The sequence below is a fragment of the Struthio camelus genome, chromosome 1 (genome assembly GCF_040807025.1).
Source record: "Struthio camelus isolate bStrCam1 chromosome 1, bStrCam1.hap1, whole genome shotgun sequence".
NCBI classification, from domain to species: Eukaryota; Metazoa; Chordata; class Aves; order Struthioniformes; family Struthionidae; genus Struthio; species Struthio camelus.
The window spans coordinates 50,573,423-50,597,919 of NC_090942.1; the positions used below are offsets into that span (position 1 = coordinate 50,573,423).

At 39.4% G+C, this 24,497-nt stretch overlaps 1 long non-coding RNA gene across 1 annotated transcript in view; it reads right to left on the minus strand.

Annotated features, from left to right (window-relative positions):
• LOC138066680 (uncharacterized) overlaps positions 1–24,497 on the minus strand; it is a 36,775-nt gene that overhangs the window by 6,933 nt on the left and 5,345 nt on the right. The window contains exon 2 of the long non-coding RNA XR_011140045.1: positions 13,637–13,710. This is a non-coding gene — a long non-coding RNA (uncharacterized lncRNA). The remainder of the gene's footprint in view (positions 1–13,636; positions 13,711–24,497) is intronic.

The following is a 24,497-nucleotide window of genomic DNA, read 5'->3' on the forward strand; positions in this document are numbered from 1 at the left end:
CTTAGTTGAGTCAAAAGTCAGCTGGAATTTGAAAAAGTTTTGGTGGAAAACATTTTGTACCATTCACATAACTCCAACTGAAACACGTTCCAGGACCGTTTTGGCACTCCTGCCTCTAATTCCAGGAACTGTACAGAGGCATATGGCAATTAAAAAATTAGGGAGAATTATCTGAGCTTTTTGAACCTCAGATGATGTTTATTTTGGGTTCCTACCAAGTTTTGGGCAAAGATACTGAGAATTTTTTTTTTTTGTAAGAGGTGTTTTTATGCTCCCTGTAGTTTGGATCTTTGGAGCTGTTTTTTATTTGCATTATGGTAGATAAATATCAGTCAGGTTATGAATTTTGACAACCTTGATCATTGTTTACATTTGCAGATAGTTTGTATTTTCATCATTTGTCATATGTACGTTTTTATTCTGTTAACTGCTGGAATTTTATTTAGGATTTTTTTGCTTAATTTTTTTTAACTGCAAAAATAATCTGTTCCCTCCCTCTGAGAAAATTGGAAAGGCAGGGAAAAGTCTGTTCTAATACTCAGCTGGATTCTACAATGAGAGAAGCAGTTAGATGACTGTACATGATACTCCTTGAGGACATGACAGCTGGTCAGTTAACTCATGGATGACCACTTTCTTGGGATGCTTCAGGATTATGTTTTAGGAGCACATCTTTGCCTGTTTTGGCAAGCATCTATCAGTTTCTTGCCTCACTTTTGTCTCTTTGGTACAAGTTATCCCTAATAGTATCTCCTTTCCAGGATTGAGTGTGAGAAAGAGTATTCTGTCATGCTTTTGCCATTTTCAAGGGAAGCAAAGTCAAGTACGTAGTGCAGAACCCTACGCCAAAGCAGTTTCACAGAGCAGCAGTCACACAGTGGCCACCTTTCCTCCCAGTGAGTTAAGGGTATGCTATGACCCCTGCTCTTGCATAGTCTACACCTTCCAGCACATTATCTCCTATTCTCTCGAAAAGGTCAGTATTTACCTTTTTTACTCCCATCTGGCTATAGCATCTTTTTCTGGGTTGTAATGGAAGCTAACACACACATATAGTGATGTGTTAATTTGCCTATGCTCCTTTTTTATTAGAAAACAGGCTTAGTTCTGCCATTTGCTAACCGGATCTCATTACTATTTCTCCTTTCTTTTTTTTCTTCTTTTGTTTTTTTCCACTTACGATCTCACTGAAAGTTCCAAATAATACTGAGGTGCCTGTGCAGTGGTAGGGGACTACAAATACCCAGTTAGAAAGGAGCCCTTCCCCACTGAGATTAGTGTTTAATGCCCATTTTGTAATGCTGTTGAGTTTGGCATTGTGAACACAGGCATAGCAAGAGACAGTGCCTACCCAGTAAGCATACAGAGCAAGCAGATGTACAAAACAGAAGAAACCCAGAAGGAGATAAACAAATGAATTGATTCACTCAATTGCAGAACAGAATAGTATTTGTTCATTTATTTTTCTCATTTTGAGAGATTCCCATTTAATTCCTGCCTTCCAGTATCTAAAACTGAGTTTGGAATGTAAGTCGAGGGTTCCCAAACTGTGCAACAGGTACCATTAATGGTACTCAAAGTTTATTTCAAGTGGACACTTTCTTCCACAAGCCTGTATGACTGAGAACTGCTCTCTTATTGCCACCAAGACCTATTACATTAAAGTGCAAAGTATCTGAGCATGGTAACAGTATCTTGTACACAAACAGATCAGCTCAGGTTCTCCAGACTGGGCAATCAAAAGGCCCAAATATTTTGGGCTGTGTCAAAACTACTGAAGAAGCTGTTCCTCATTTTGAAAGAGGATATCTTACCAAATCAGACTGAAAGCCAAGGGAACATCCTGGCAGTATCCTGGCAGTAATGAGGTTCATGGTAGATGCTTAACAGAAGAACAGGTCAAGAGTATACTTGCCCCAGAGTATTCTCCCAGCCCGCAGCATTTTGTAGTTCAAAAGCTTTCTGTCTTTATATTCTCATGACCTGCTACTGCCAGCTAAATGGCCAGACATACCGCTGTGAATTTAGGTAGAGAACCTGGAGCGGGATTTAACTACCCTTGCAGTAGAGCTGGGAGAATGGTCATGGGAACACTTGCTTCAGTGCAAAGATAGACAGCTTAGGCAAACTTTTCAGTGAAAGTCTTTCTGGGCATCATCTGGGCATCTCTTCCACTCATGGGGGAAAGGCTTTTGGAAGGTGCAAGTCACCTCATTTCCAGTCACTTCCAGTCAGTGAAGCTGAAGATCTGCATGATATGTTTGAGGACTACTTCTATTCATAAGCACATCCTCCATTTATGGGCTTGGCAGTAGTCTGTTCTTGGAAGCTGACTGTAGGTAGACTAAGGAGTGGGATATGCTGAGAACAGTATTTTTCATTCTTCTGTGATGTGGTAAGACAAGAATGTGTTTGTTCCAATTGGAATGGGAGGGGGGTTATTTTTCTGACTTCTATTCTTGACCTAGACTCTTTTATATGCAACAAAAACACTGAAGAAGTGTTTTATACACCAGAGTGTGAAAATAAATATAAGTTGTGAGGGCATGCATTTAATGTGTGCTGTGTTTCACCATCTTTTGAAAAGCTATTATTTTACTCATTGAGTTTCTGGCCGATAAAATGCTAATCTGTCAATTTCAGGCAGACCACTGAGGATAAGAAGAGGTTAAAAAAGACTAATTCAGCATGCTGTGGTAATCTGGAATCTTTCCATAAAACATAAACCTAATTCCTCTACCTGATATGGGAACCAAAGCTTGACTGTGTGTGTCACAGCTCACTGACTGTGACATTTTGGAAAAGGCAGCTACTCTGCTCCTGACAGTGATTTTCAAAAACAATTTGCACTTTATCTCTGTGAAACCAAGAGATCACACATCAGCCAACACGCTGTCAGGTATCAGGAGAAAATCAATGGCTGGCTTAGCTCCCAAGGTCTGTCCCCTAGTTTTATAATTGCTGACAATGGCGCCAGCAGTTAAAGGGCAGTGTAAGATGATCAATTTGTAGATGTGCTAGGTTTTGCACACTAGCTGAGCTTACTGGGGCATGGTTTCCTTTAGAATGCTGATAGTATCAAACAGCATCTGGCATAAAGTTGCAAAAGGGTTACACAGTTTTGTTTGTCATTGGACGCCCCACAGATGTCTTCATAAACAGCAGGATGAAAGACAACAACCATAGCAAAACCCATAGTTATATACAAAAATACAGCAAGAAGCAGTGTCTCAAGAAAACTCGACTTTTTAGTAACTGGAGCAAAAACCCAACATGAACACATGAAGTCGGTACAAGACGTGGTACTGGAATATAGTACCACATTTTCCATCCACTTTAGGAAGGCCACACATATTGCTTGTGAATGAGAAACAGCTGGGGAGTAATCTTTATCAGCCCGCAACATATACTGACAATCTTCAGAGCAAGCTATATTTTGCAAATTACACTGCTTGCACTGCCAAGTGGAAAGATGTTTTATGTGAAGAGTTCAATGACGAAAGGATTTTAAAGTAAAAATAAAAGAGCTATTCTTAGCTCATTTTCCCCTGATATGGGAACAAAAATAAATTTCAAGAATAGTTGAAGACTATCCCTACTCACAAAGTGGTGGCTGAGCAGCTTTACATAGTACTATTGGAAGGAGCAGCAAACTCTTTGATTTATGTCATCTCTCTGCACTGTATTCTGTCAGCTTATCTGAGTATAAATTTCTGTCAGTCGTCTTCTATCGTTTCAGTCATTTTTTCACAATTCATTCATATTTTAACTCTCTGTACCTAGTGCTCATCTGAACTTCCCACTTACTCTCATGGTCATGTAGAGCATTTTTTGCTTCTAAAGATTTAAAATTATTCTGCAATCCTAAATAGCCCTGATCATCAGTAGAGAAAAAGGGTCTCCTTTAGAATATTCAGTATAGATGTATTCAGTCCCGTGCTGGCTGTGACTTAAGAACCCATTTCAGTCCCACATGTTGCAGATGGATGAATGCACGTTTGAAGTAGTCGAGCTTTGCTGTTGGTCTTTGCTGCAAACTAGATTAAGAATGTGCAGTGAGGATGAGTATATAAAAGGAAGTCCTACCAAATCACTCAGCTTTTTAAGAATAGCTTAGATCATGATCCTATATATTCAGTAGGTTCTTCCCAGTTAGAGATGAGTTGTGTCATTTGGAGTTCAAGGAGAAAGATGTAGACTTTTTCCTTTTAATTTTCTACAGTGCTTTTAATTTATTTTCTTCTTTACCCTGTATTGATTTTATTCTAAGTCTTCTCCTTTCCATCCTGTTAGCCTTTTATTTTTGACAAGAAACTTCTAGTGATATCTGAATGTGAGTCAGAATCCATCTAGGAAAGCAGTTTACTTACCATATTGATAGCCTTTGGCTTTTGGCAATTTCTTACTACCCATTGTACAGAACCATTTTTGAAGTACAGTGTGGCTTTAAAAACATACTAGCTCTAAAATCTAGGTCACCATACTGAAGGGCAGGTAGCAGGTTTGTTCATTTTCTAGTGAAAAATCATTTTTACTGGTTGACTTCATTTGAAAAAGAAAATAAGTTAAAGTATGTAGTGTGGATAATTTATACTCAGGCAGTTTGAGTTCAGGAGTGGTGTCTCAGGGTTAGACATAGCATTGTTTAAAGGCTGAGGATGAGAATTATTAAGGCAAATAAATGATACCCTGTTTAGAACGCTGCTTCTGTAGAGCGCTGTTCTCCTAGGGTACAGTCAGGTGTGTGTTAATAAGGAATTGCTAGTAGTCTTCACATGCCTGAGCGTCTGGAAACTATGAAGGCAGGACTGCATGCAGGAAGCAATTGTATGAGCTACAGTCCATAATTGCTTTGAAGCATCATACATGTTTGTGTTTACATAACCTGGAATTTCCTGAGAGACATTTGGCCTCGGTTAACAATTTTTCGTCACTCTGATGAACGGTGAGATTTTCAGCTTTGTTTGTTTGTTTTTTTAGCATTTGTGTAATATTCATAATCATTCCTTGGTAGCCAGTCTTTTGCACAAACATGTATACAGAAACATACATTTATAAACATGTTTGTTCATAGTAGATATACACATGCATATTTAAACACTCTATACACACGTACATGTTAATATTACTAGATGGAGTTACATATTGTGAACTATTTTCTATAATTTCTGTTTTTTAAAAACAATAAACGAATATTCATTCAACAATGAGCCACTGCTTTTGTTATGTATGTATATAAAAATAAAACAGTGATAAGCAAGTCAAAGTAGTTTGAGGTAAATCTACTTTTCTGTAGCTAAATAACATAAGGCTCTACCATATTAAAACCCTTGAACAACACTGTAGGAGCTCCAGGAGGCTTACAAAGCAAGAGGGTTATTCTTTCCAGCACCGAAGATGCCGATGTTCTAGGTAGAAATTTCACTGTGCAAAGATCAGTGCACAGCATAATTTGAAATAACCCTGAAGCTGTTTTAAGCTCTTTCCAAAATATCTTCTGCACACCTTTGAGAGTAAAGCAGAAACTGGGTAGGAATTCACATGTTACAGGGAAACAAAAAAAGCTAATGAAGCCATAGTCTAGTTGAAAAGTCAGTCTGGCATATCAAAAGCTGTCTTTAGTTCTCCGCATGGAGTCTCCTAGCACTCAATTTTGTTAATGCTTAGGAGAAACTGGGGCTCAGAACCTGAGCCCTCAGAGTGGACATCTGAAAGGAGAATTAGAGTTGACTTTGCAGAGGCCAAAAATAAAATTCTGCAAAGGATTCACTGAAGTTGAGTACAGTCTGGCCAAAAACTTGTCAGAGAAACAAATGAAAGCACCATTAAAAACATCTCCAATGTTAGATCCACATTTTAATTAACTCTGCAGAACAATACTAACTCAAAAGAAAAATATGCCCAGAAAGAGTTACCTAAAAATACACTTGTAATGACGGAATTCAAATTCTCACAAATGCCTAAAACTTCCATGGACTCCCATCCCAGAAATTAAAATCCTATCCCCAAAGCCTTCTGAGCTAAGAGCTTTGTTTCGCCGTACCTTCAAAGGTATGTCTATGGCCAGAGTAATTAAAAAGTTAGAATTCATCATACAGTCCTTGAAGGATATGTCACGAGTCTAGACTCCCTTTGTAGTCAAAGGAAAGGAAAAGACCTGTCTAGGACATGCTTTTTCTCGTCCCGAAGTAGATCTCTATGATAGTTGAGATTAATCATTCCCAAAGAGTACCTATTTCTCTCAATTTTCTATATGTGGAGCGCAGAAGTAGATATCTGAATCACAGGTACTGAAGCTTACATGAGTTTAATCTCACCTAGATTCTCTTGGCAAGCCACATAGCCTCAATGGGAACATCTGTAAATATATCGAAATGGATTTTTGGGATAATAGCACTGAAAATAGTGATGTGCTGAGGTACTAAGTTAATAAAGTTAATGAAAATCTTATGAATATAGTTAATAAATTATTAGTTTTAAATTAATAGCCTGAATATATTTCTAACTCTCATGTAGCCTAAAACAGGATGATGTAGACTAAAATGTACTACCTGAAATGTCAAGATTGTTTGTAATACTTGGGTATAAGGATAATTGGATTTTTTTTAGTGTTGATGAAATTAGAAACTGAAAAATGGAGAAGTACAGAAAATGGCAACTCAACTTCCTTTGATTTTTGTGGGCAAAATTCATATGAAAATGTCTCAGTTCTTTGAAGTTCCCTCAGTACACACTGTATGAATTTAGGCTGTGGCTTTGGTAGGAGCTTCCCCAACCTTGTTAATTTTGATTTTTGGATTTAATCCTCTGATTCTGAACCATTAGATTGACAGAAAGGGACAGATTTAAGCTGCAAAATTAAGTCAGAATGTCATGTCCAAAGTAGTCTTTTCACTGAACTAAAACAAAAGTGGGAAAGAGACAAACAAACAAACAAATAGTGCATGATTTATAGCCACAGGTGTGACTTTACTGACTCAGCTTAGTTTGATTTCAGATCCTTCATATTTCCTTAAGATTTTTGTAGTTTGATTTTCTTTCTATTGCCAAAAATGACATAAAAACAATCATATTTCCACCTAAATTCCTGTCACAACTCTGTAATGTGAGATTTGTGTAACGCATCACATACATAAACTCATACTCAGAGTACCTTATCCACAGATTATTGGCCTAAACCACTGACAATACCATTTGCTCTTTATCTTTCTACTTAAAAAATGTTTAATTTTCTCTTTCATAGATCTGAACATGTATAGTATCTCCTGCAGTAACAAACAGTATAGTTTATTTTTTGTTGAGACTCCTCACAGTTCTGGAAGTAACCTAGCTACGACTTTCTCCTTATCACATGCGTGCACTGCTCTCATACCACCACTTCCACAGGTAATAAACCCAAGTGCACAGGCTGGAAGGGTTTATTACCAACACACTGCAGCTGTATGTATGACGGTCTGGCCAGTCATGGAATAAGGATTAAAGGATGTGCTGGGGAGCACATCTAGTCCACAGTCTAGACACTGCCTAATCCTGCTGGATCTTTTACTTTAGGCATGTAGATGATGTTTTGGATCAGTCTCTAGATCACTGCATAGAGAATACAGAGCCACAAACGACGCTATTCTATTTTATTGGATGGGGTATGGCTACCCAAGACAGTATTTCAGTTGTAAAATGGTATTTCAGACACTGGCTATGAAAATTAGTGGACTATAAATCCCACAATATAAATCACTTGTGGGAAGTTGTAAAAGACAGAGCTGGAAACAACAGTAATTCATTTGAGGTAATTGAATTAATTCATTAATTTAAAAATGGAAAGATGTGAGTCATATTGATTTTTTCCTCTTTTAATATAATGGCTGCTTTTTGAATAAACAGAAAATGTAAGCAGAAGGTTTTTGGAAACTAAAAGTGAGAGCACCACACAAGGACAGAAGCAATAAACTAGTTCTGGTAACTTAAGTATAAGTATAGATACTTTTAGAATTTGCACATACACTTGCACTCCTGAAAGTTTAGTGAAGTAGTCTCAACTCAGAGCCACCACTCTTCTGTTTACAGTTAATTAGCACTAGTGAATCTACCCTATTTGTAATGCTAGCGACTTAATTAGATCTCACTGGTTGAGTCTGTGCTGCCTAGTAGGTGCATTTTTTGTTCTGGCCTCTGACTTTGAAACATCTTGGAGCATATTGAAGCACCGTGAGCCTCCAAATTTCCAAAGGGCATGGGGGTACTTGGGGGTACGCTGCAGCCAAGATGCGCATATATGGGCCTCTACTATATCATATCAGAATAAAGAATTTTCACAATGCTTGTGCTCGTTCTTCCAATATTTTAGATAGAAACTTTGTGTGCACTTAGTAATAAGAAGAGAAAATTAAACTTATGCAAATACGTTTGGATATTACTTCATTTTGCAACTAGAATTTAAAGAACTGTATCCATGCTTGTGTGTGTATTCCAAATATAATGTGATCAGATCACTTGCTTTAAGTTGATATGACAAGATATCCTGATGGAAATGGTCTGCAATCTGAATTACCTAGGGCAGGCAACTTAACTGATTTCTGTAATGCAAGGAGTTCTATGACTAGCAGGCTGAATTTGAGTGACAGATCCCAGATTCCTCCTACTAATAGATATTTTGTGCATTGCAATTACTGATGTCATGAAAACTTAAATCAGTTTAAAAATGCAGTTTATGATGCTGGTTTGGCATATTGTGCTGATTCATTCTAAAATATGTATGAAGAATCCTAATCTTCTCCTTCTCCTTTCTTGTCACCTTACTGTTTATCCCATTCATGAGTTACATGTTGTCCTTTCAGATGGGATTCACCTAACTCTAGCAATCTAGAAGTTAATCATCTAGTCTAAAAGAGAGTCAATGGAGAAAGACAAGAACTTCCTGGGGATGGTTCACCTTTTCCTAAAGTAGATATCTTAGCCAGATTGGAGTGAATTGCCCTCTGGAAGTGGGCCACTCGTCTCTCTGTAGAGGAAATGCAGATACCTAACTCAGATTAGATGCCCAACTACTAGATAGATAAAGCTGAATCCTATCTTTAGAGTGGAAGATAGCTGGGGAAGAAATTCATGGTCACAACTTCAGGTTTCCAAATAGTCCAAGAGATGCCTGTGTGATTTTCCAACACCTTTCTCCCTCCCCCTCAGAAAAACAAAAATTACAGACCCACACATACACACTTTTTTTTGGTTTCTACCAATAATTTTCTGTTGACATCTTCCAGACCTTTCTTGAGTATCTTGTAAGAGCTGGCCCTTTATGTCTAGATGCCTAAACAGGGCATTGCAACCTTGGGGCTGTTTGAGACCTGTTGGAACTACTGAGAATTCCAGTTATTAAATGTTCAATGATACTGCACGGTCCTTTTGCACCAATGCTATAGTCAGAGCTCTCTTTATGACCACCTACTTAAGTTTATGGGGTACACACCTGAGTTTTTAGATTTATAAATATTTTTATGTGAAAGTAAAACTAGAGATATTATGTCAACATTTTTGACACTTCCTTGGCTTCTTATGAGAAGAAAATTCATTTTCATTAAAAAAAAGATTTTTGGTCCAAGAATCCCCTTTTACTGTCCTTGTCCTACACACATAGACTTAAAATTCGTTTTGGTTGAAATGATGTGGTTTATCTCTGATTAGTAGAGGAAGGTATGATTTCTCCAGATTTATGAAGATGTTGTTCTGCAGTGATGTTATAACTGATGTTTACTAGTCATTCTTTCAGGGTTGCTTGCATCTAGATTCTTTGAGTAAGTTTTACTAATTAACACCCTTAGTTAATCTTCCCTAAAAGAGGTTGCTGATAGCACGCATCAAAACATTTGATTTGAAAAAACTTTTCATCATCCTCAAAAGTAACAGAATTATTGTTTAGTTACCTCTTCCTTATTTTGTGAAGAACATCATTTAATCTTTCCTTAAACAGAAATCTCTACTGGAGAAAGAAACATGCAGCTACCAAAGCCAACAGTAGATAATAATAAACATGTTTGATCTGAGTCATTATGAACTAGTAAAAGCCACAAATATATGCTTGTTTGCTACTAATTGCTTTTATGCAGTTACAGGCTCTGGGTAGTGAGGATCTCATCCAACACTTCCTGGGACCTCTAAGCAGAATTAGTTAGAGGGACAGCAGTCAACTCGCTGAAGAGTACTGGGGAGAGCATAGGGAGTGGGAATTCAGTTTCAAAACATTTCAACTCTAATGTACTGACCCTGAGAACTAGAGGTGTCACTACAGGACTTCATTAAGGGACTTGCACACCAAAACCGTAACCGCAGTACATTTGAACGTTACAGTCCCAGATTCCTTACTCAGCTATTTACCTTACCTCTAGGTGCCTTCCTAACTGACTTCAAAGTTTTGAGGGCAGCTAAAACTCTGTTTTCTACAGGACCATGATTGTTCTAGTCAAACTTTTCAGCATCTGTCTTTCTTCCAAACTTGAAGGGAATCCAGCAACATGGCATTTTCAATGTGAAACCACTGAAGGGACTAATCTTCTGTGTATCCTCACATGCCCAAAGTAAATCAACAATATGTTACTCTTCATAAAAGGTAGTAGCAACTACTTATCACTACAAATCACTTCTAATGCTACAGTTTAGTGGCTAGGTCACGTCCCCAGCACTTGGGGCTTGGGTTGGTCATCTCCTCAGTCTAACAAAGTTCAAAGGTTAAGTGATCACCTTTACCATCAGGTTACAAGAACTTTTGAATAGGGGAAACTCTTCACCTTTTCTTCTGAAGCCATTACAGACAAGGCTTCAGGAGAGAATAAGCAAGCAATACAGAGAAGCTAAGTCTGCCGCTTGGATATTGGGCTGCTCATTTGTAAGTGAGGGTTCTGAGCTTCACATTTTAAAGTCAACAGCTGTTAGGTAAAATAGAGGAAAAATCCTGAGATCAAAATCTTGGATCTGGTCAGAACCATAGACATCTGAGGTCAGATATCTAAGGTCAGTCTACCACCCACGCTTTTTTTCTCTTTTTTTTATTTTCTGCAGTTATATAGCTTCAACAGATGGGCTAGAGGACATTTCCCCACCACAGTCAGTTTTCTTTCTGGTGGCTGGGATATTCTTCTGAGAGGAAAACTGCTTTGAGAGCTCCTTCATGCATGTCCTAGCCGTAAAGATGGATGGAAGGAACTGAAGGTCCTAACATCAGAAGAGGCTTCTGTGCCCTGGATCTCAAAAGATGGCAGGTTCTCTCTGAAACTGATTCAGGCATTTAGAAACGTAGCCAAGCATCTAACTTAGGTGCTACAGTCTAAAATCTGTAAGCAGATAAGTCTTTTGTTGAATGATTCCAAAAACTGATCATATAAAGATGGAACCTAATGGGCTGTAGTTTGGCTCTGGCCATGTGATCCATTCCAGGCTCAAAATCTTAGAGACTTAAATTTAAAACTAGTATTTTTCTCTAGGAGTTCCTTATGAATGACACCTTGTCTCAACACAACTTTGAAAACAATTCTTTCCTCAATTAGAGTGGCAAAGTGCTTAAGGAAAGAAAGAATAATAATGAAAAAAATAAGAATGACAATTTTAGATTGGAGAAAATATTTGACAAAGTCTGATTGTTATGAATATAGACATCCAGCTTGACTGCAACCAAAATGAAGAGATGAAGCTAGGAGCTGAAAAAGCTCTCTGTTTGTCATCATGACTCTTTCACAAAGATCTTGAGAAAAGAAAATATTGAAACCTGCATTTAACTAAGTTAAAGCTGAAGTTGTCTTCAGAGAGCAGCACTACTATTTTCTATATATAAGCATTGCATGTTTTGGTTTGGACTTTTTGTAGAACCAAAAGTTACTGAGAGTCTCACACTATATTGCACAGATGAAATCCTGACAGCAAAACAATTATTGAACCATAAATCTAAATTCATCGTATTAGACCATTCCTTGGCCTGGATTCTGTATTCATTCACTCGCTGAAGAATTACAATTGATTTAAATGGGATGTCTTGTCAACCGTTCCTCCTGAGCCCAGAAAAAACGTATGCATATAATGAGTAATGTATGTACTTGAATCCCTTAGTTGAACAAATAATCCCATATTCCCTACATACATATATATTTTTTTTTCAGAAACAGAAATACAGTTAGTACTTTTGAGTAGAATTTGTACATTTGAGTTTTATGTCAATTGCAGCAGTTTCTGGGGTGGCGTCATCCCAACTCTGAATGGCCAATGGAGACTGACATTTAAAGTAACACTGTTTAAAAGCAGAGCAATAAAATGATCAGAGCTTTTACCAGGTTGAAGGTTTATAAAAATGAATAGCATGCAGCTGAGATATGAGTGACTGGTTTACAGGTGAAGAATATGTTCTGTGAAAATGTGATTTGCAAGTATTTACTCTCATTTATCAAGTTTATGTTGAAAAAAGTAAAATGATTTACCTTTTCTTACCTGTAGGGTATTGAGAGAATTTTGCCTATTGTCACAAGTACAGCACCTTATAGAATCACTGGAGAATGTCATCTGTTTTCTTTCCCATTATCAAATTTGTTTGTGCGATAATGCCCATATAAACCCCCCCTCCATCCCATCCTCCTTTCATGGATAGAAACATACAAGTTACCATGAACACCACAGGCTGAGACACAAACATGCATTGTCAATAGATGGATTTTTATGCTGAATAAGTCCTGACCTTAGCTTTCCTGTAGCCGTTGCTAAATGGCTGACCTCAGCCATGCAGACCCTCCAGTATTCATTCCCCAAAGTAGTTATAGGCTTGAGCTCTTAGATACCGTGTTCACATACCAAAGCAGCTGTCTCTACAAGAGTGGTGCAGAGGTTAATCTACATAAATTCAGGACGCTTTTGGATTTTGATTGAATGGCTAGAATTTGCTGTTAAACACGGTTTCTTGTTTTGGTAGCTGTTTAAAACAAAGGTGAAAACCTTCGAGAATCCCATAGCTTATACAGATAAGATTTAATTATTTTACAATTTATCTCTTTCACGTTAGTGTTCCTTCTGCACTTGTTGTGTGCAAAGGAGCAGTCCAAATGTTGAGTTATGAAAAATAATTCCAGTGTAGGAATACGGGTAATATGCACAAGGTCAAAAAACAGGCAAGAGTAATTTGCAACAACTAAATTGCTTGATATAATACTGTGGCTTGATAGTCTTTGAGAGGAAGCTTTACATAAGTCAAAGGTCTTTGGAGTAATATGCAAATCAAAATCCTACCACTCTCCTAAATCCTTTCAATCCAGCCATTAATCTCAATAATGACCTAGTTTTCGGAACCTTTGCTGTGTTTAGCCACTTAATCACGTTGCCTAGTTTGCCCTTTGCAAACTTTTAGAGGCAATATCTGTGCAGGTAGATAACACCCTGAGAAAATGCAACTGGAGCCCCACTGAACAAGCGCATTTTTGTAGCAGAAAACCTGCTAGCCAGTGAAGTCTCATGTAATCTCTCTGTTCACCATAACATTATGAATTTTAGCAGGCAGTAGAGCTTTATCTAATACAAAGAAAAAGAACTGGACACCAAATTCTTACACATAGCTGAGGGAATGATAGGAAACATAAGCGGGAGGAATTCAGAAAAGAAATAAAATACTCACCAGTGAAGAATCATCTGGACTTTTTCTGAATAAAACATACTGTGTATTTTGTGATTACTGACATACCTATTTTTCTGAAAAAAATAAATAGTGAATAAAATCACTGGATTCATGTGAGTTTCAAAATTGTAAAGAAAAAAATTATCAACCATGAAGACATGCATTTTTTCACTGATTCTCCTACGGAGACTCTTATGTGACACCTATGGAGGGGAAGAACTATTCTACCATTATGGGAAGACACACTTCCTTAATGTGAGAATTCAACTAAAGAAGGTACAGACAAGCTAAACCACAGCATGTACAGTACTGAAATGCTCTCCACTACCAAGCACAGGTGCATACTAAAGACGACAGTTCACTTAAAATGATTTGCTTGGCTAGCACATAGGAATTCTGCCCTCTGTGTTGGAAGAAGCTTGCCAGAAGAGTTTTACACAACAGGTGGTATTTCAATAATAAAAGGCCCTTTTCTGAGCAATTTTGTTCTAATATAGGAAGGTAAGGATTGTGCAAAAAAAAAAAGAAAAAGAGATAAAGAAAATGAGGCACTGTTGTTCTGATGATGATGGGTTAGGTTTCAAAATGGGAATATTTTCCACTGACCATGTGTACCTGAAGGACAGATGTAAAAGGGGCAACAGAGAGACAATTAGAGAGAGTGATATTCATCTGACTACATGTAGATGTCTACAAGAAAGACGTCTACATCTAAGCTAATTAGCCTAGGCTCCTTTTATAGCCAGGCACTTTAGGGCATGATTCGTCTCATCCTAATTTAGACATATAAAATAGGTCAGATGAGCCTGAGATACAATCATTTTCATCTCTTGATTGACATAAAACATATAGAAATGAGATTGTCCATCATACACTTTCCGTATAATTCCACTGATGAGATGATTAGATATCTGACTGTCAAATATCTGATTGTCAAAAATGTTTAGGACATTTTCAGATAAACTGGTAGAGCAAAGTTTTTGTTTATTTGATTTTATTTTACTTTACTTTTGAAAGAAATTTAAGTTTAAGCCAATCACATATTCAAAAGAAAATTTAAAACATTTCTATCTCATATTTTTCATAGCTACCCTGTATTAGAAAGTTAAACCATTCTTGAAGCTAAATAATGTTTTTAGCTGTTATGGCTCAGAGTTAATATTGAAGTAAAAAAAGAGCTGCAGCCCCAAGAACTGCATATGAAGACAAACAGGAATGTATGCATTCTACCCATAAGGAGTCACAAAGGCTAAAAGCGTTTGTTTATGCTATGAAGCCTAAAAGACCATGGCAAGTACAATGCATGCTCTAATAACTCGACACAACAACTCTGCATTGAGTGTATCATTACTGGGCAATTCATATTTTTAGGAAAGTAGAAAATAATAACAGTAAAAACAGTCAAAGAGGTTTCTGCAAAGCATTGATGATAATTTCTTGACTCAGGTGGTGGAGACGCCAACGAGGAGAGGTGCAATGCTAGACCTTGTACTAACGAACAAAGAAGGTCTAGTTGGAGATGTGAAGGTTGGAGGCAGCCTTGGCTGCAGTGACCATGAGATGGTGGAGTTCAGGATCCTACGAGGAGGGAGCAGGGCAATGAGTAGGATTGCAACGCTGGACTTGAGGAGAGCTGACTTTGGCCTCTTCAGGGACCTACTTAGGGGAATCTCCTGGGGTAGGGCCCTAGAAGGAAGAGGGGTCCAAGAAAGCTGGTTAATATTCAAGCGTCACTTCCTCCAGGCTCAGGATCAGTGCATCCCTCTGAGGAAGAAGTCCAGCAAAGCGGGCAGGAGACCTGCATGGATGAGCAAGGAACTCCTGGCCAAACTCCAACAGAAGAAGGAAGTGTACAGAATGTGGAAAAGGGGACAGGCCACTTGGGAGGAATACAGGGACATTGTCAGAGTGTGCAGGGATGCGACAAGGAAGGCTAAGACCCAGTTGGAATTAAATCTGGCAAGGGATGTCAAGGACAACAAGAAGGCCTTCTTCAAATACATCAATAGCAAAAGGAAGACTAGGGAAAACGTGGGCCCGCTGCTGAATGGGGCGGGTGCCCTGGTGACAAAAGATACAGAGAAGGCAGAGTTATTGAATGCTGCCTTTGTTTCAGTCTTCACTGCTAAGGCCAGTCCTGAGGAATTCCAGACCTTGGAGACAAGAGAGGAAGGCTGGAGAAAGGAAGACTCTCCCTTGGTGGAGGAGGATCAGGTTAGAGATCTTTTGTCTAAACTTGACATCCATAAATCCATGGGCCCCGATGGGATGCACCCACGAGTGCTGAGAGAGCTGGCGGATGTTATCGCTAGGCCACTCTCCATCATCTTTGAAAGGTCATGGCAATCAGGAGAGGTGCCTGAGGACTGGAAGAAAGCCAATGTCACGCCAGTCTTCCAAAAGGGCAAGAAGGAGGAGCCAGGAAACTACAGGCCTGTCAGCCTCACCTCCATCCCTGGAAAGGTGATGGAACAGCTCCTCCTGAAGGTCATCACTAAGCATCTGGAGGACAAGAAGGTGATCAGGAGTAGTCAGCATGGATTCACCAAAGGGAAATCATGCTTGACCAATCTGATAGCCTTCTCTGATGGGATGACTGGCTGGGTAGATGAGGGCAGAACAGTGGATGTTGTCTCCCTGGACTTCAGCAAGGCTTTTGACACTGTCTCCCATCACATCCTCCTAGGTAAGCTCAAGAAGTGTGGGCTAGATGAGTGGACGGTGAGGTGGCTTGAGAACTGGCTGGATGGCCGAGCTCAGAGGGTTGTGGTGAATGGCGCAGAGTCAAGCTGGAGGCCTGTGGCTAGTGGTGTCCCCCAGGGGTCAGTCCTGGGTCCAGTCTTGTTCAATATATTCATCAATGACCTGGAGGAAGGGACAGAGTGCACCCTCAGCAAGTTTGCTGATGATACTAAACTGGGGGGAGAGGCTGACACACCAGAAGACTGTGCTGCCATTCAGAGGGACCTGGACAGGCTGGAGAGCTGGGCGGAGAGGAACCTCATGAAGTTCAACAAAGGCAAGTGCAAGGTCCTGCACCTAGGCAGGAATAATCCCATGCACCAGGACAGGCTGGGGGTTGACCTGCTGGAAAGTAGCTCTGCCGAGAAGGACCTGGGAGTGCTGGTGGACAACAAGTTAAACATGAGCCAGCAGTGTGCCCTTGTGGCCAAGAAGGCCAGTGGGATCCTGAGGTGCATTAGGCAGAGTGTTGCCAGCAGGTCGAGGGAGGTGATCCTGCCCCTCTTCTCAGCCCCGAGGAGGCCTCACCTGCAATACTGTGTCCAGTTCTGGGCTCCCCAGTACAAGAGAGACATGGCACTCCTGGAGAGAGTCCAGCGGAGGGCTACCAAGATGATTAGAGGGCTGGAGCATCTCTCCTATGAAGAAAGATTGCAAGAGCTGGTCCTGTTCAGCCTGGAGAAGAGAAGATTGAGAGGGGATCTCATCAACGTGTACAAGTATCTGAAGGGGGAGTGTCAAGAGGATGAGGCCAGCCTCTTCTCCGTGGTGCCCAGCAACAGGACAAGAGGCAACGGGCAGAAACTGAACCACAGGAAGTTCCATCTGAACCTGAGAAAAAACTTCTTCACTGTGAGGGTGACAGAGCATTGGAACAGGTTGCCCAGAGAGGTGGTGGAGTCTCCTTCGCTGGAGATATTCAAAACCCGTCTGGATGTGATCCTGGGCAATATGCTCTAGGTGACCCTGCTTGAGCAGGGAGGTTGGACTAGATGATCTCCAGAGGTCCCTTCCAACCTAAACGATTCTGTGATTCTGTGATTCTGTGATTCTGTGATTCTGTAAAATAACTGAATGTTCACTTTATTATTGATTTGAGCAATAGATTTCAGAAGGGAGGAAGTCAAGAGCCTTTTATAGGGAAGTAACGTAGGTCTATGCAAATTATGCTAAAAGGATTTCAGATGTAATAGAGAGTGATAACCTTAGTCTAGGTTTTTTTGAAGCACCCCATAGAATTCTACAGAAGTCATATAACTCCCCATTCAATTGCATAGGCTGATGCAAAACCTTTTGATAAGTTAGCATTATTTCAAAATGATTGTCTATATGTAATACAATTGCAGTTAAATACGTTTCTACATTTAATCATTTGAATGGCTTGTTATCAAGTTTTTCATGTCACTGCATTACCTTTCATTTTAGGGCATGCTCTGTTTTTAAGAACTGTTAGTCTGTTGCCCAAGTCTGTTGTGAAACTCAGGTGGATAAAAATATTTAATGAGCATGCAGAACTCACTGAAATTACTTAGGTGATGATATTCCTAATTATTCAGAGTAGCTGGTTTGCGTGTTTTTTAGATATTATAATTTCTTTACCACAGTGCTCGAGTTAGGATTAGGCCAACCACTATTCTTGAATATACGTGAAATAGCACAGAATCACAGAGCGGTTGAGGTTGGAAGGGACATGTGAAGATCTGCTAGTCCAACCCTTCTGCCCAGAGCAGGGTCAGCTACAGCAGTTTGTCTAGTCAGGTTATGAATATCTCCAAGGGTGGAGAGCCCATAGCTTCTCTTGGCAACCTGTTCTAATGTTTGACTACGCTCACAGTGAAAAAGCTTTCTTCTTACATTTAAGTGGAATCTCCTATATTTCAGTTTGGGCCCATTGTCTCTTGTCCTCCCTGGACACCACTGAGAAAGTCTGTTTGCCTTCTTCACACCCTCCCAGCAGGTATTTATACACGTTGGTAAGATCCTCCTGACCATGTCTTCTCCAGGCTGAACAGTCCCAGCTCTCTCTCTCAGCCCCATCCCATATGTCAGATGCTCCAGTTCCTTAATCATCTTTGTGGCCCTTTACTGGACTTACTCCAGTGTATCCATGTCTCTTGTGTACTGGGGAGCTCAGAACCAGACACAGCACTCCAGATGTGGCCTGAACAGCACTGGGATCAGGTGAAGGATCACTTCCCTCAACTTGCTGGCAATGCTCTTCATAATGCAGTCCAGGATGCTGTTGGGCCTCTTTGCCCAGGGGTGTACACATTGCTGACTCATGGTTAACTTGTCTGCCTGGGCCCCCAGGGCCTTCTCTGCAGAGCTGCTTCCCAGCCGGTCAGCCCCCAGCCTGTACTGGTGCATGGACTCCTCAGGTGTAGGACTTTGCATTTCTCTTTGTTGAATTTCATAAGGTTCCTGTTGACCCATTTCTCTAGCCTGTCGAGGTCCCTCTGAATGGCAGCACAACCTGGTGTATCAACCACTCCTGCCAGTTTTGTATTTGCAAGCTTGCTGAAGGTGTACTAAGTCCCATGGTCCAGGTCATTAATGAAGCTATTGGTACCAATATTGATCCCTGAGGTACGTCACTAGTGACTGGCCTCCAGCTGGACTTTGTGCTGCTGATCAAAGCACTTTGAGTCTGGGAATTTAGCCAGTCCATTGTCTGCTTATCTAGTCTGTACTTCAGCAGTTTGTCAATGACGATAAACCCCTTGCCAATTCAAGCTAAACAGTATCAACTTCTATCAACCTCACGAAATTGTATGAATTGACCCCCACATAGCTGAAAATGTCCTTTCTACTAAAGTTATATAGCTAGGTGAGTCTAACTTGGTCTTGAAAGCATCTGCGTATTTTCTCAGAGGCAGTATGGATTTTTACCACTGCTGGTACAAATTTTCCATAACAAATTAATATAAATCATATACTTTTGACCATTTGAGGTAAGGTAGTAAATACAATTTTCATGAAGTGTAATGTAGGCCAGCACAATGCTAGCATATGAAAATTACATCAAGGTAACATTTCAGTCAGTGTAGTGACAAAGAGAAAAGGAAAAAACAGCTCATTGATGTTTTTAAGGATGTTCTAGTGACCATCTATGAGGAAGTCTGTGAGAATTCACAGATATTGCTCAGTTACCTTTCCTATTCCACAAATGCAAGCAACTTCTGAGGCACCGAAATGAATATCTTTTTCCAGTCATTTTCAAGATCTTTTGCTGAGGGGCATGGAAAAAGATAATATATTTTTTATTTCTGCATCAGTGGCAACTAGAATCTCTGTGGAAGCAAGATAGAAATCATTTAGAAAGATAAAGGGCTACAGTAATATGTAAACTTAGAAATTGGAAAAAAAGTTGGCAAAAACATTGAAAAACTACCAATTCCATGGGATTTGTTTCATTTTTTTGAAGGATTTGTGGAAGGGGGAAGGATAGAATAGGGAAAACTTTGTGCTAGTATCCACATATATGTTGCCTAGTTCCACAAATATGCTTAATTTTATGCATACAAATATTCCTAGTAAAGGCAGTTACCAAGTACCCCTGTAAGTATGTTCAGGATCAGTACTACTGTAAAAAGAGGAAAATCTGGGATGAGAAGTGAAGTCAGGTGAAATCAACAGCTCAATTTACATCTAGATTGTGTTGATCCCCACACCTGGATAGACATCCCAGGTGGAGGCTTTTATCTGCCTTTATAGTGTCTGTCTTCTGACTCTATACTGAGATGAGAGCTGCATATGCAGCAGCTACTGCCTATCCCCTTGGTTCTCACACAAAAGCAGCCCTGGAGTGTCCTCAGATGGGGATTATAATGTGCTCCAGAAGATGTCCAGCACAAACACACAGCAAAAGCCAGTCTTTTGACTTTTTGTCATAAGTCATTTTAATGCTTTTGACATGAATCCATAAAGGAAATGCATTTACACTACTCAGTATGATTCCAAGGATGCAAAACATATTGAAACTCTACAGGCAGCTGACAGTGCAATTATTTTAATTTGGTGATCTCATGATGGTAATTTTTAATTCCAACAGAACAAAAATCCTGTACTATTCCCAGAGATTTTAAAAGTAGCAGCTATATCTTCCTAACTGGGATAAAATAATCTCTCTGTTAACGTTTTATTTACATTTCAAGAACTCTGTGTAGGAATGTTTTGGGGTTTTTTTTAGTATGAACATTTTAACATTTTTTTTCTCTGCAGATCAGTTTTCGTGCTTCTGATTCTTCCTACATGGTTGTTCCAGTAGACTCTTGGCCCCATTATTTCTGTACATCCACACCAAGATCCATCCATTCTCTTGGCTTTGATTGTAGATGTGGATATTGATGTGCTTGTTTTGATAATTTCTGTTCCTTATTCTCAATACGTATAATTCCCATGTTTTCTTTCAGTATGGTCTGGATTCAGCTCTCCAGTATTCAAAAAACCAAAGTACCCAAGCTAAGAGCATCATAGAAAGATCAGCTAGTCCCACCTCTAGTCCAGTCATATATGCTCGAAGCAGTGTTACCTTCAAAGCTAGGTTAAGTTGCTCAGGGCCTCATCCACAGCCTCTCTGAGCAACCTGTTCCAGTGCTTAATCACTCTCATTGTGAAGAAGGTTTTTCCTTAGTCCAGCAGGAACTTCCTTTCTTGTGGTTTATAACAGTTGTCTCTTGTGTGTTCCTAAATTAACAGTGGAGGAACATAGGCAACTCTATAAGGCAGTTTAGCATGTGTGGGTTTGAGTTACCTTCTTGTATTTCTTACCTTTTTGCACTGACATGCAAGGAGAATCAGCTGAGTGTTCTTCCAAGGCTGACATTTCACTTCACTACCTGAATCTGGGCCTTTGACTTCACTACTGATTTTTTCTCAGAAAGAGAAATAAATGAACTATGTGTAGGAATTCTGTCACTCGCTGTATCTTACATCTCAGATTTCTTAAGCTCTGTATTTGAAAAAGTCTTTGTCATTCTGCTGTACCCCGGTACCTGTACTGCTTCCTACTGTTCTGTATTTTAGAGTCTGTTCTTTCTTTTACTTCAGCCAAGTATGTGTCTGTTCATTAAAATACTATACTACTGACTCTCTGATGCCTATTTCCCAGGTTTTATAAAGTTAGAGTTCTACATTCATTTGTTCTTGTCTTAAAATGTTTGTACTCTGTGGATGACCCCTTTAAAATAACTCTGTAATACAAAAATTTACTCAGGTAAATAACAAAATATGCTACTGTTGAATCTTTACAGCATACTACAGTGTGCCACACCTGCATCCCTACCATGTGAATTCATCAAAGATAGTTGCTTTCCCATCCATGATGTAATGAGTCACATTCAGATTTGTGAGTTCTAGACTGCGAACAAGGCACCTTAAAGTGAAGCTGAATATTGTCATGAGTGAGTCTTTTTGTAGACCAAGCCCAAAAGTTATGGCCAGTTTCCCCCAATGTGGCATCTTTTGAATCAGCACAGCTACACTTTTATCAGTAATCACGGAGCTCTTGGTTTTCCTACTAATTTATCATAGGAGCAAAGGCCTGAAAGAGACCTCAGGGTCATTCAACCTTCCCCAACACACACACATCTCCTCTCAAAAGAGGCTCAGCTATGTTTGTGTTAATTTTGTTGGGCACCAGAGAAACAGAACTGTGTTGGTCTTCTTACCAACACTCATTCAAACAATGGCAGCAAAATTTCCCCCACAGCACAGTAGGTTCTGTGTCCCCACATCTATATTTGTGAATGGAAATGTCTCTGGCCTAAAAAGAAACATCTGATTAGCAGAGCAGGAGTCAGTCTGCTGCTAATCGATAACGTGAAGCCTAGTGCTGTGTGATTCTAACAGAATCTGCAGGAACAAGAAATCTATGCTGGCTCATAATTCAGACAGACATGATTCAGTCATAGAAAGAAAAGAAATGTGGGGAGAGGGAATCGATATTGGGAAATTTCTTGTACAGCTGCCATCTGCAAGCTCCGAAGACTGAGCTTTCTTGATGATGTGCAGAGGTTCGGGAAGAAGAAAAAAGAAACAGTGGATAACAGAATGAAACCTCTTAACAATTTTATCAAGCACTGCTTTCGCTGTCACTCACACAAAAATTGAAAGGGCAAACATAAAGGGTACAGCCTTCCAATATATACAGCCTTAAAAGTATACTTATATTGTTCAGGAAAGTTATTTTCCTTGGTCAGCAAAATAAAAGCTGAGGGAAACCAAAAGGAGAAAGCAATTATCAGGAACATCCTTTTGAAAGTCTAATATGAAGATATTGGCTATTCCATCACCATCAGGAGGACACACAGCTGTTTGTTTATAAAGCTTTTTTCTATGAATGTACTTTATATATACCAACAAAGTAGTATGTTCTTGTGCTTATCAGAATTCAGCACAGAATGAGCCTTAATAAGCCAGCTATCTATAAAAAGAGTAGGAACAGCCACTATGGTGAAGTGAGATCAATAAATTAAAAATATCCAACTATAATTTAAAGCGTGAAGGGGCGGCAGAATGAAGTTTGTAATCATCTGAAACTCTTTCTATGATGAAAGTCATTCACTTATTGGAAGTAAAAGAGAAAAATATGCGTTGGCTAATTTGAATTGCCATTTGTTTGATTCAGTATTGATTTCATCAGGATTGTCTGTTCTTTATATGCAAAATTTTCAAATTTTGATAAGTGTTCCTCTGGATATCGGCTATGAATGGCAGAATAATCGTGACAACAGGTTTTGTTTGAATGCTTATTATAATTCCATTTCTTCCCATTTATACCCTGATCAAATAAATCCCACCGGAAGTTAGCCAAGGGACAGAGCTTAGGAAATGAAAGTAAATCAGTGTATGGTTTTCCTGACATTCAAAGTTTGAACATTTGCGGGGCAAAGTATTTGGCCTGCAATGAAGGAGAAATGTAGCAAAAGAGCAGGCCGAGCTATCTGAACAGCTCTGAAGCAGCAAACCCTTCCTCTGCTGTCTTTGAAGTCCACCATTATCCCTGGACATTAGCTCACACAATGCAAACCAGCAAGGGCATAGGAACTCCTGGCCAAATATTTTTAAGGGAATGAAATAAATATTTGAGCATTACTATCCATAGGTGAGGGAGCTGCTGCATTACTCAGTTCCATCAAATGTTCTGCAGAAGTTATGCAGTCATTGCAAACGTTGAGCATTGGTCATAATGTTCTGGCTGGAATATAAACTGGTCCTCTAGTGTGTGCAGGCAGCACAGACTGAAGCCCTAATCTGTAAGGATTATTTCCTATTTGTAAGTACCCATTAGTGACTAAGGAAGCAGTAGTAAGTTGTGCTCCCCAGAGGAAGATTTAAGTACTTCCCCCGCTAAAAATTTTCACTATTATAAATTAAAGTCTAGATTGGTAAGACCTCTAGGGTTTCTTTGATCCCAAAATTCATGTTAATCACAGAAATCACTGTAGAAATACCAAAATTTTGATATTTCTGCATTAGAGCTGGAGCATTAGAGCTGGATGATAAATGTCTGTTCTGCCACTGGAAGTTACCCTTTTCCCTAAGGAGATAGATATTGCACTGTATGAAGAAAGCCTTTTTCAAAGGTGCCTTGAAGTGACAGGCACCATATAAGTGCACACAAAGCTGTGCAGGCTTAGTGCCCAAAAGAAGTTTCTGTGTGAGAAGCTGCATTGACATCTTGTCCCAGAAGGGATGCGGATGCAAAAGGAGATTTAGGATGAGATTCATTTCATCTAACTTCAGACATCTACAGTGTAGGTGTCATAAAACAGTATGAGAGAAATAGACGTTTTATGAAATGATTCAGCTGATGTGTTTTTGGATATCTGCTTTAGGATGAGAAAAATTTCCCTCTAATAATGCCTATTTCTCTCTGGGAATCTCGGTGAACAGCTTATATGGCAACAGCACTGTAGGCATCTACACTTGGTCAGATGGATCTTCAGCTTTGGTGCATTCTCTTCCCCTTGCATAGACAAACTGAGGCAGATACAATCTGCTGTTAAGGTTGGTTTCCAGATCTGTCTTTGGAAAGTCAGTCTTTGTCTACAGAGAGCTGTCACCCAATATGTATTGCTAAAAAAAAATTTGTAGATTAAATGTTTGTAATTGTTTC